The sequence below is a fragment of the Nannospalax galili genome, unplaced genomic scaffold (genome assembly GCF_000622305.1).
Source record: "Nannospalax galili isolate Female #2095 unplaced genomic scaffold, S.galili_v1.0 scaffold255, whole genome shotgun sequence".
Classification (NCBI taxonomy): Eukaryota; Metazoa; Chordata; class Mammalia; order Rodentia; family Spalacidae; genus Nannospalax; species Nannospalax galili.
The window spans coordinates 5,877,853-5,887,549 of NW_008338999.1; the positions used below are offsets into that span (position 1 = coordinate 5,877,853).

At 38.0% G+C, this 9,697-nt stretch overlaps 1 protein-coding gene across 1 annotated transcript in view; it reads right to left on the reverse strand.

Moving 5' to 3' along the window:
• LOC103734669 (EF-hand domain-containing family member C2-like) overlaps nucleotides 1-9,697 on the reverse strand; it is a gene marked incomplete in the record, with an annotated part of 117,959 nt that overhangs the window by 67,508 nt on the left and 40,754 nt on the right.

A 9,697-nucleotide genomic window follows, 5' to 3' on the forward strand; every position in this document is an offset into this window, starting at 1 on the left:
AGGACTATCAAATAGAAAGCCAAAAATGACTACAAATACCTAGAAGCTTTTCACAGAAGACCACTGATATGTATTTGCTGCACTTTGTTTCTATATATATTATTAAATCTTGTATCACACATCTTACAAGTCAGTCTCCAGAGAGGACACATTGCAAGATTCCATTTCTATGAAATGCAAGAATGGACAAAACTAAGCTATGGTGAGAGAAGTCAAAAAAATGGGGGTTGAACGTGTATGGCTAGAGAGATAGCCCAGCAGTTAAGAGCACGTACTGTTCTTGCAGAGGACTCAAATTCTGTTCTTGGCACCCACATCTAGTGGCTCACAACTGCGTCTAACTCTTGGGATTGAAAAAAAAAAAAAGGAAGAAAGAAAGAAAGAAAGAAAGAAAGAAAGAAAGAAAGAAAGAAAGAAAGAAAGAAAGAAAGTAACTCTTCAAAAAAGAGAAAAAGAAAACTTCAAGGACTAAATAAAGGGGACATGAAAGAACCATCTCAGGTAACTGGGATATTTTGATCATATTCTATAGTTAGGTAAAATGTCATCATTGGGAAAACCTGAGAAGGGCATGCAAGAACTCACTCCATTATTTTTGTCACTTCCTAAGACTTAAAAATTATCTCAAAAACATTAAAAAAAAGAACTCGAGAGATGGCTCAGTGGTTAAGAACACTTGCTGCTCCTGCAGAGGACCTGAGTTTGGTTCCCAGCACCTACATGGAGGCTCTCAATCATCTGTAACTCCAATTCCAGGGGATCCAACACCCTCTTCTGGCCTCCACAGGCACCAGGCATGTACACTTTGCACATAGTTACACGTAGGCAAAACACTCATACACATAAAAATAAAAAAGAATACTTAGAATTGAAAATTAGTATTTATACTGTTGCCCACCATCGGTATTATAAAGGGGTAAGCATACCATAGTTCATAATTTAGAAAATACAAAATCAAAAGAGGTAACTAAAAGAATTTTAAATAATTTAAAAATAAATCTGTAGCTGGTTTGCAATCAAAGGTGAAAATATATAAATAACTGTGACTTTTATACATCAAAAATTCAGAGAAAAATATGAATCAGCCTAAAATTTAAGTCAAATGGCAAGGGTTTTATGTTCACAGAAAGAAAGCTCTGTGTGTACAGAGAACAATTTGAGAGGCGGCAGGAGGGGGTCATCTGCAAGCCACAGAGACAAACCTCAAGAGAAGCCAGCGCTGCCTTAACTTTGACCTTGGACTTCCAATCCCTAGAACTGTTGCAAAAATGTTTGCCTTTTAAACCACCTAACACATGGTATATTATTATGAGAAAATAATACAAACAAGTATATTAAACCATCATTTATATACCATAGAGTTTACCTCATAACACAAATCAGTGGCTTTTTAATAAATGTATAGTGTTATATAATGATCACCACAGCTTAGCTTAGAGCATTTCTAGCCCCCTTCAAATGTTTTTCTGTCTGTTCCTGATAACTACTGATCTGCTTTTCCCTATATATTTACTTTTTTTCTAGGACTTAATGTACATGCAATCGTACAAAAGCTTTTGTGTCTAGTTTCATTCATTTAGTATAATGCAGCCAAGGTTCATCCACGGTTTAGCATTTATCAGTAGCTTCTTTATATTGCTGAATAATTTTCATTGTGAGAATGTTTTGTTTATCCATTATAAATGAGTAGATGTTTACATTGTTTCCCAGTTGGGGCTGTTATGCATAATGCTATTATAAAAATTCACACGTGGGGCTGAGGAGATGGTTTAGACCATAAAATGCATGTCATACAAGCATGAGGACCTGAGTTCAGTTCCCAGCACCCACATAAAAGGCCAGACATGGAGGAACACTTAATACCAGTGCTGGGCAAGTAGAGAAAAGAAGATTCCCTGGGCTTCACTGGCCAGCCAGAACAGCTGAACTGGGGAGCCCCAGGTCCCAGTGAGATGCCCTATCTCAAAACAATAAGGTGGAAGGCTGTGAGAAATGACACTGAGGTTAACCTCTGACCTCCACACGCACTTACACACATGTACATGAATACCCGCCCAAACATCTACCCACATGCACATGAGCAGGCACGCAAATAAATATTTTTAAAAATTCACTCAAGTTTTTGCATAAATACATGTTTTAATTTCTAATAGATAGGTATGTAAGAGAGAAATTGCTGGCTCATGTATAAGCATATGCTGATTTAAGAAACTACCAAATTATCTCTTGAAATGTGGCTGTCATACCAGGGATATATGACAGTTCCTGCTGTTCCACATCCTTGCCATGACTTCCTATCATCAGTCTTCTGAAATGATAGCTATTCTAAAGGGAATGCACTAAAATCTACTAAAGTTTCAGCATAAAGAGACTAACTTTGGGCTAATAAGATAAGCCAGTGAACTATTGTTCCCCCTAAAAATGTTTATGCCTATGCTGAAGGCCTTAAAATTTTTGTCAAATACCTAAATTCTAGGTTTTACAAAAGATGGAAAAACAAACCCTTCTGTAGTAAGAGTCTCATTCATTTTATTCCAAAAACATTTATTCCAGGTTTGGGGATTTTTTAAATTGTCTTTTAAATTTCAAAAGAAGATTAAAGGAACTCACATTGTATAATGAAACTGGAAACTCATTTAACATAAATTTAAAGACTGTAGTTTTGTGTTTTGCTTAGTGATAAATGTAGGCTACATAGTTGAGAATTTATGGCATGACATGTTTGATTTCAGACAAGCCTTTTGATATAGTCTCTAAACATAAATTGCTAAAGGTTTATGTAAGTGTGAATAGAACATGTGAATTAAATGGTAATGTACTACAATTACTGTATTTATAATTACACATATTGGTTTCCTTTATAAAATGTTTCTAGCAGGAATCAGATAATCTGAAAATTATATAAGCTTATGGAAAACTTGAAATTTAGACACACTTTAGAGGTATAGTGTCTGACATTTTCCAAAGTGCAATTGTATTTTATTTGCCGTGCTGATTATATTTTATAATACAAATAATTAACTTCAGGTAAAGCATCTAGAATCTGTATTTATGCATTGTTCTTTGTTAATCATGTAAAAATATGAGGAACTTAATCAGCCCTAAATCTCCTGGCAGAGAAATTTGACATTTGAACTGGTATTAGACAAGAAGGAGAAAATCAGCCTCTGAGGGCTGCCAACCTGGCATTATCAGCTGGCCTAGTGTTTTCCTATGGAACAAGAACAATTTCAATCACCACCACCAAGCACGGCCACTCTTGACTATAACTGATTAAGACAAAACCAAGACAGCTCCACAATCACATGTGAACACAGACAGAAAATGAATGACATCCAAGACGAAATGTCAAACTTCCCTCTTTCCTGATTCAAAGGATTGACGGCTCCTTTTGCCCCAGTTACAGCTATAGCCTCCTTCTGGTCTGCTCTCTCTGTAAGAGATATTTGTTAAGATGCCCAATCATAGAAGCACCCCGCCCAATTTGGAACAAAGCTCCACTTCTGCAATCCTCCCCCCAAACTACCCAACACAAGGTCAAATCCTATCAGAAGTCTTTTCTAATACTTGCTCCCTTAGACACTCCATGGTTGTTTAAGGAGTGTGTCTCCCCATGATGTGCAAGAAACCAACTTGTTCATCTTTTTAAACTCACATGGCTGGAGATATAGCTCAGTAAACACACTGCTTGTCATGAATGAGGACCTGAGCTCAATCTCTAGCATAAAAAGCCGGGTGTGGTGGCACATGCTTATAATCCCACTGAGACTGGGACCCTGAGGATACCTGGCCAGCTAGCCTAGTCTAATCAGTGAGCCTCACCAATTTCTAAGTGAGAGATTATCTCAATTATCTTCTGAGAAATGACACTCAAGGTTGACCCCCTGGCCTTCACATGTATGTGTACACATGTATGCATACCCCCAACACACATACATATACCTGTACATACACATGCACCTGTACATACACATGCACACAACAAAGAAAATCAAGGTGACCCAAGAGCTTGAATTATTTTTATGTTGTTCTAAGCATAAAGATTCATAAAGTACTATAAAATGAGCTCACTACAAATTCAATGTCGATTAATGCAAAGTTTTTAGAATTCTATTTCTGTGGTCAGTGGTTTTAATTATGATTACGTTATAGTAAATGGAAAAAGAAACAGTAGTTTTTGACTGCATGTATATCCCCATAAGATCAACCTTTATGAAATAGCAAACAAATTATGCTAACTAGCTGCCATTGGAAAATGAAAAGAAATGAGAGCATAATTGTAGAGTCTAAGTAAATGGTGCTTAACATCCAGATAAAAGTCATAAAAACATGCAGTCATCTATGCATTTCTAAATATTTTGACTTTTTATAAAAGCAGCTAACCGAAGGATTATATATATTAGCAACCAACCATGGCATATCACAAACTGCTAAATACCAAGTTTCAATCAGTAATGAAGTGGCGAGTGCCTGCTGTAATTAAAGCCCCAGGTTCAGTTCTAGGAGGAACAAACTCAGTTTGACTTTAGTCACATCTTAGACTGCTAGAGACAAAAGGATCTTAGAGACTGGCTAGTCAGGCCATGTGTTATATGAAGTCAAGGAAACTGAGGCTCAGAGAGGAAAAGTGACTAAGCCACCATCACACAGATAGTAAATAGCTGACCATGACCAGAACCAGAGACCCTAACACTCAGCCTCAGATCCCTGCCCCTCCTCTACACTTTTGTGAATACATGACTCCTTATTTATACATTGAAAGCACTTATCTCTGTTTCTTCTTAATGGAGGTATTGGAAATAATGTGAGTGATACATTCTGTTATTTGGACAACATTCTTTTTGTTTTGTTTTGTTTCTAGTGCTAGGGGTTGAACCTAGGGATTCGCACATGCTAGCCAAGCGTTCTGAGCTACACCCCCAGACCTGTCCCTGTTTTTACTGAGTCAGCATCTCAGGAAGTTGTCCAAGCTGGCCCTGAACTTATTCTGTTGCCCAGGCAGGCCTTGAACTTGTAGTCTTCCTGCCTCAGCCTCCTGAGTGACTGGGATTACAAGCCTGAGTCACCAAGCTTAGAAATGGTCCTGTTCTGTGTTCAAATCTGTTTATGAAGTGATCTGGCTTTTTGGTTGGCTTATGGTGGCTTTCTTTTACTTAGCTTACTTTCCTTTACTTAGTCTTTTCGGAGGTGGGAATAGTGTCAAGCAAAATTGTTTTAGCTATTTGTATAAATCCCCCCAGTAGCAAGGATTTTAAGCAAACAAGAGTCTAAATAGGAGCATAACTGGCATTTTAGGTAGAATGCTTCTTTTCAGTGTAGGGTTGCATTCCTCACATAGCAAATATATGAAATATTCATTTGGCCCCCAGACACTCACTGGAGGCAACACCTCCCAGTAAGTGTTAGTCCCAAAGTGAAGCAGTGTAACCTACCAAAATTAAGGTCAAAAAACCATGATGACCAAAATACCAAAACCTTAAAGATAGGGAAAAATCAGTAATACTAAATTTTTACCTCAGGCTCCAATAAGGATCACATGGCATAGGTACTGATCTTATCATTATTCAAAATCCTATTTTGTTGGCCATGAAATCTGTGCATTAATTTTAAATATATGATACTGAAATATTGCCAAGGTAATATATATCGACTGGAAGCAAATATTTGTTAAGTTTTGGGACTTCCCCCAAATGGAGAACCTAAGACAAGTGCTTCTCTCACCATGCTCCAGTCCAGCCCTTAATGGTACTGATCTTATCATTATTCAAAATCCTATTTTGTTGGCCATGAAATCTGTGCATTAATTTTAAATATATGATACTGAAATATTGCCAAGGTAATATATATCGACTGGAAGCAAATATTTGTTAAGTTTTGGGACTTCCCCCAAATGGAGAACCTAAGACAAGTGCTTCTCTCACCATGCTCCAGTCCAGCCCTTAATCTTTATTCCTTGTGGAAATTCAGAATACCTCCCCCACATTTCTGAATACCCTTCTAGGTTGAGAACTTCCGAATGAGGAGTTGATTTTCTTCACATCTGGAGAGAGGCAGTCCAGGCCTGAAGTGGTTGCTGTATGATGTCAAAGGGGACCTAGGTTCCATTTATCTCTGCCATACTCAAAGGATGGCTGCCAGGGCCGAAGAATTATGTACTAATTACAGACAAGAAAATAAAGAGAGGGTGAAGGGCAAGAAAATCACACCAGCTATGCTGACTCTTTTCATTAGGAAAACAATAAGTGTCCCAGGAACCCACCCAATAAATCTTAACACATATTATCATTAGCAGGAGGTAATATATATCATTGACGGGAAGCAAGTTGCTACAGGGAGCCTGGGAGGTGAAGAGTTTTACATGGACACATTTCCAGCCTCAATGAAACTGATAGTCCACCTGCAAAAATTAAGGGCAAATGAGTGAAAGATAAATGGCAGGACACGTTCACTATGGGGACAATGCAGGATAACAAATACTGGCTGCTTTTGGTGACTGCAAATAGTATTGTTTCTGTTGGTCATGTGATGGTCTATCTAACCAGGGTATATTGATGATCACTTTTAGAATCACAGATGGAAACTGATATTATCCTAGGCTGGGACCCATAGAAGTAGAGCCTGAAACAGGGATTTCGGCATCTGTGATTTATCCTGAGTGAACCTTGTGAGGGATAGAAGCAGCAAAGGAAAAGGAGTAAGCCAAGCAAGGATGTGTTCATAGATCTATGGTATGACATTGGCCTGGTGCATGAGCCCCTTAGCTTTGATGAATCTTGCCTGCCATTCAAGAAGGGTAGGAGTGTGTCTGGATGCTGTAACCTTCCATTAGCCAGGTGCAGGGATTAGCCACAAGAGGGTTACAGGTGTGAGCTGCTTATAAAAGTAGTCATTGCAGCTGGGGGAATGGGAGCACATCCCTAATGTGGATCTGAGTGGGCACCAAGAGCATTTACTATAAACTATCATTTTAGCATGGTCTCAAAAGAACTGCCTTTATTTTTACTTTACATTGCTTGAGAACATAACCCTACATATACTGCTGAGATTAAGAGCTATTGGAAAAACTGGTAACAAGTTGAAAGTGCCTCATTTTAAGAAAAACTGATTAACAGGTGTTGACTTGTTTGTTGAACCGCTAATGGAGAAAGCACTTTATAATTTGCTCTGGGTATTAACTAGGATCTACTCTGTAGCTCACAATCTTATCAGGGCATGTTAATATTTCATAGTCTTGGGGTCTCATTTAAAGCTCAATGAATATTTAATTGATGTTGACCAACAAAATAAGCAAAAGAATTATGTTGTATTTAGTCAGAGCTAAAATGAGCAAATGCTTCATTTTCTTCAGTAGTCTGAAGCTAACCTTATTCCACCTTCATGAAATATTCTATAAAATTGTATAAGCAATTATAGGGCTTCAAAATCATCTTGAAAGGCACATATTAAACATTGTGAAAAACATGAAATAAAATGAATTTTCAAATTTACATGCAAGGGAATGGCTTAATATATTGTATATTCCATAGTGGATTTAAAATATTGTCAACAAAATCTTTTTGACCTAAGAGGTAAAAATGGGATCTTTTCCTTGGATTTTTAAAATGAAATATTCTTTAAGATTCAGAATTATAGAAACCTATGCATAATTGCTCCAAGTCAGTCAGCCGAGAAACTGTTTTCAAGCTCTAGGTCCAGCACTGAGCCAAAAACTGAAAATAAAAAAATACTAGCCTGTGTTGAAAGGAGAGCTGGTTTTCCAGGGAAGAAGCCTCCCTGTGGTCTGTTAGATCTCTTATAAGTATCAGAACTGGGTTTCAAATAACATGTGCTTTAACTGATGTACTGTATCACAGGTGACATGGGGATGTGTCACTTCTACCATATCTGAGGACATTTTAATTAGAATCAAAGTATTGCTAACCAATCCAGGTTAAAGCCGTCTACAAAAATCACCTGATCAATTGTACATCTTATGATCTGAATTCTTTATCTAGTTCTGAATTTTTTTTTTCATTACAGGGTCTAAAAGAATATAACAGGTTCTTTTGGAGAACAAAACATGGGACTGGGATAGAAGGGTTATCATAAACAGAGCACATTCACATAGCTGCCTTATAAGAAATAACTGCTCACCTTGGGTTTCTTTTCCTTTGATCTCTGTCCCTTTCTTAGATACTCAAAGGCTGGGTGTATACCCAGTGGTAGAATACTTGCCTAACATGTTTGAGACCCTGAGTTCAATCCCAAGCATTAGAGGAAGAGACAGAGAGAAGAAAAGATACAAAAATACATTCTGTTTTTTAACTACTGATTCTGTGTGTGTGTGTGTGTGTGTGTGTGTGTGTGTGTGTGTGTATTATTTGCAGACATATACCTTAAAACTTCAAAAAAAGCCAAGTGTTGTGGTATATGCCTGTAATTCCAGCACTTAGAAGGCAGAGGCAGAAGGATCAGAAGTTTGAGTTTGAGGCTATCCTCAGCCACATGAGAACCTCATTTCCCTAAAGAAAAAGTTTAGACGCTTGCCTAATAATGGCATCCCTTCCCTTCCCTTCAGCAATTCCGACCATCTCCCACTTTAGTCCTTAGGGTTGGAGAACCACAATTAGCGTACAGAAAAGGAAGGCAATTTTTTGGTTTCTATTTAATGCCACATTTAGAACACACCAAATTAGTTAATGGCAAGCCACTAAGCAAAATGACATAGTGGCTAGACTCTTGGTATCTGTAGAAAGACAGACGGTCCTACCCAGAGAACAAGATGGAGAAAGGCTGATAAGCATTAGACAGGAAACATGAGCATCTGGCACCCTGTAACAAGAGCACCTAATCGGAAACAGCAGAGCAAGGATAATTTTTCTTTGTTTAAGGACATTTTTGTTATTGAATTTATTGTTTTTTTGTCTAGGTCTTGGTAGGAAGTAGCCCTTGTTCAAAGGATGCAAAATTAGAAAGAGTAAACTCAGGAGATCTATCATATGGCACAGTGACTACAGCTAATAGCAATGTACTTGAAAGCTGTAAAGAGAATAGATTTTTTTTTTGGTCTTCTTGAGACAGGATCTCCCCATAGCCCCAGCTAGCCTGGAACTCACTATGTAGACCAGACTGGCCTGGAACTCACAGAGATCTGCCTGCCTCTGCCTCCCGAGTGCTGGGATTAAAGGCATGCACCACCACACCCGGCTAAGAGAATAGATTTTAAACATCCTCAGCTGGGCATGGTGGCACATGACTTTAATCCTGTACTCATGAGGCAGAAGCACATGGATCTCTGAGCTCGCTGACCAGGACTACATAATGAGACCCTGTCTCAAAAAAAAAAAAAAAATCAACTTGGGGCTGGAGAGATAGTTCAGCAGTTAAAAACCACTGGTTACCCTTCCAAAGGATCCAGGTTCAGTTCCCAGCACCCACATGGTGCCTAACAACCATCTATAACTCCAGTTCCACAGAGTCTAATGTCCTGTTCTGGCCTCCACAGGCATTGCACACATGGGTGCATTTATATACATGTAGGCAAAACACTCATACACATAAAAAATGAGTGAATGAATAAATAGTTTTAAAAGTTAAAAAATTCAAGGGCTGAAGTAGTAACTTAATGAGGTTAATTTGTTTATTTTTTGTACAGTTACTTTGGCTATTGAAGTCTTCCTATATTAGTCCACTGTGTATTTAGATAAGCAGAAGTAAA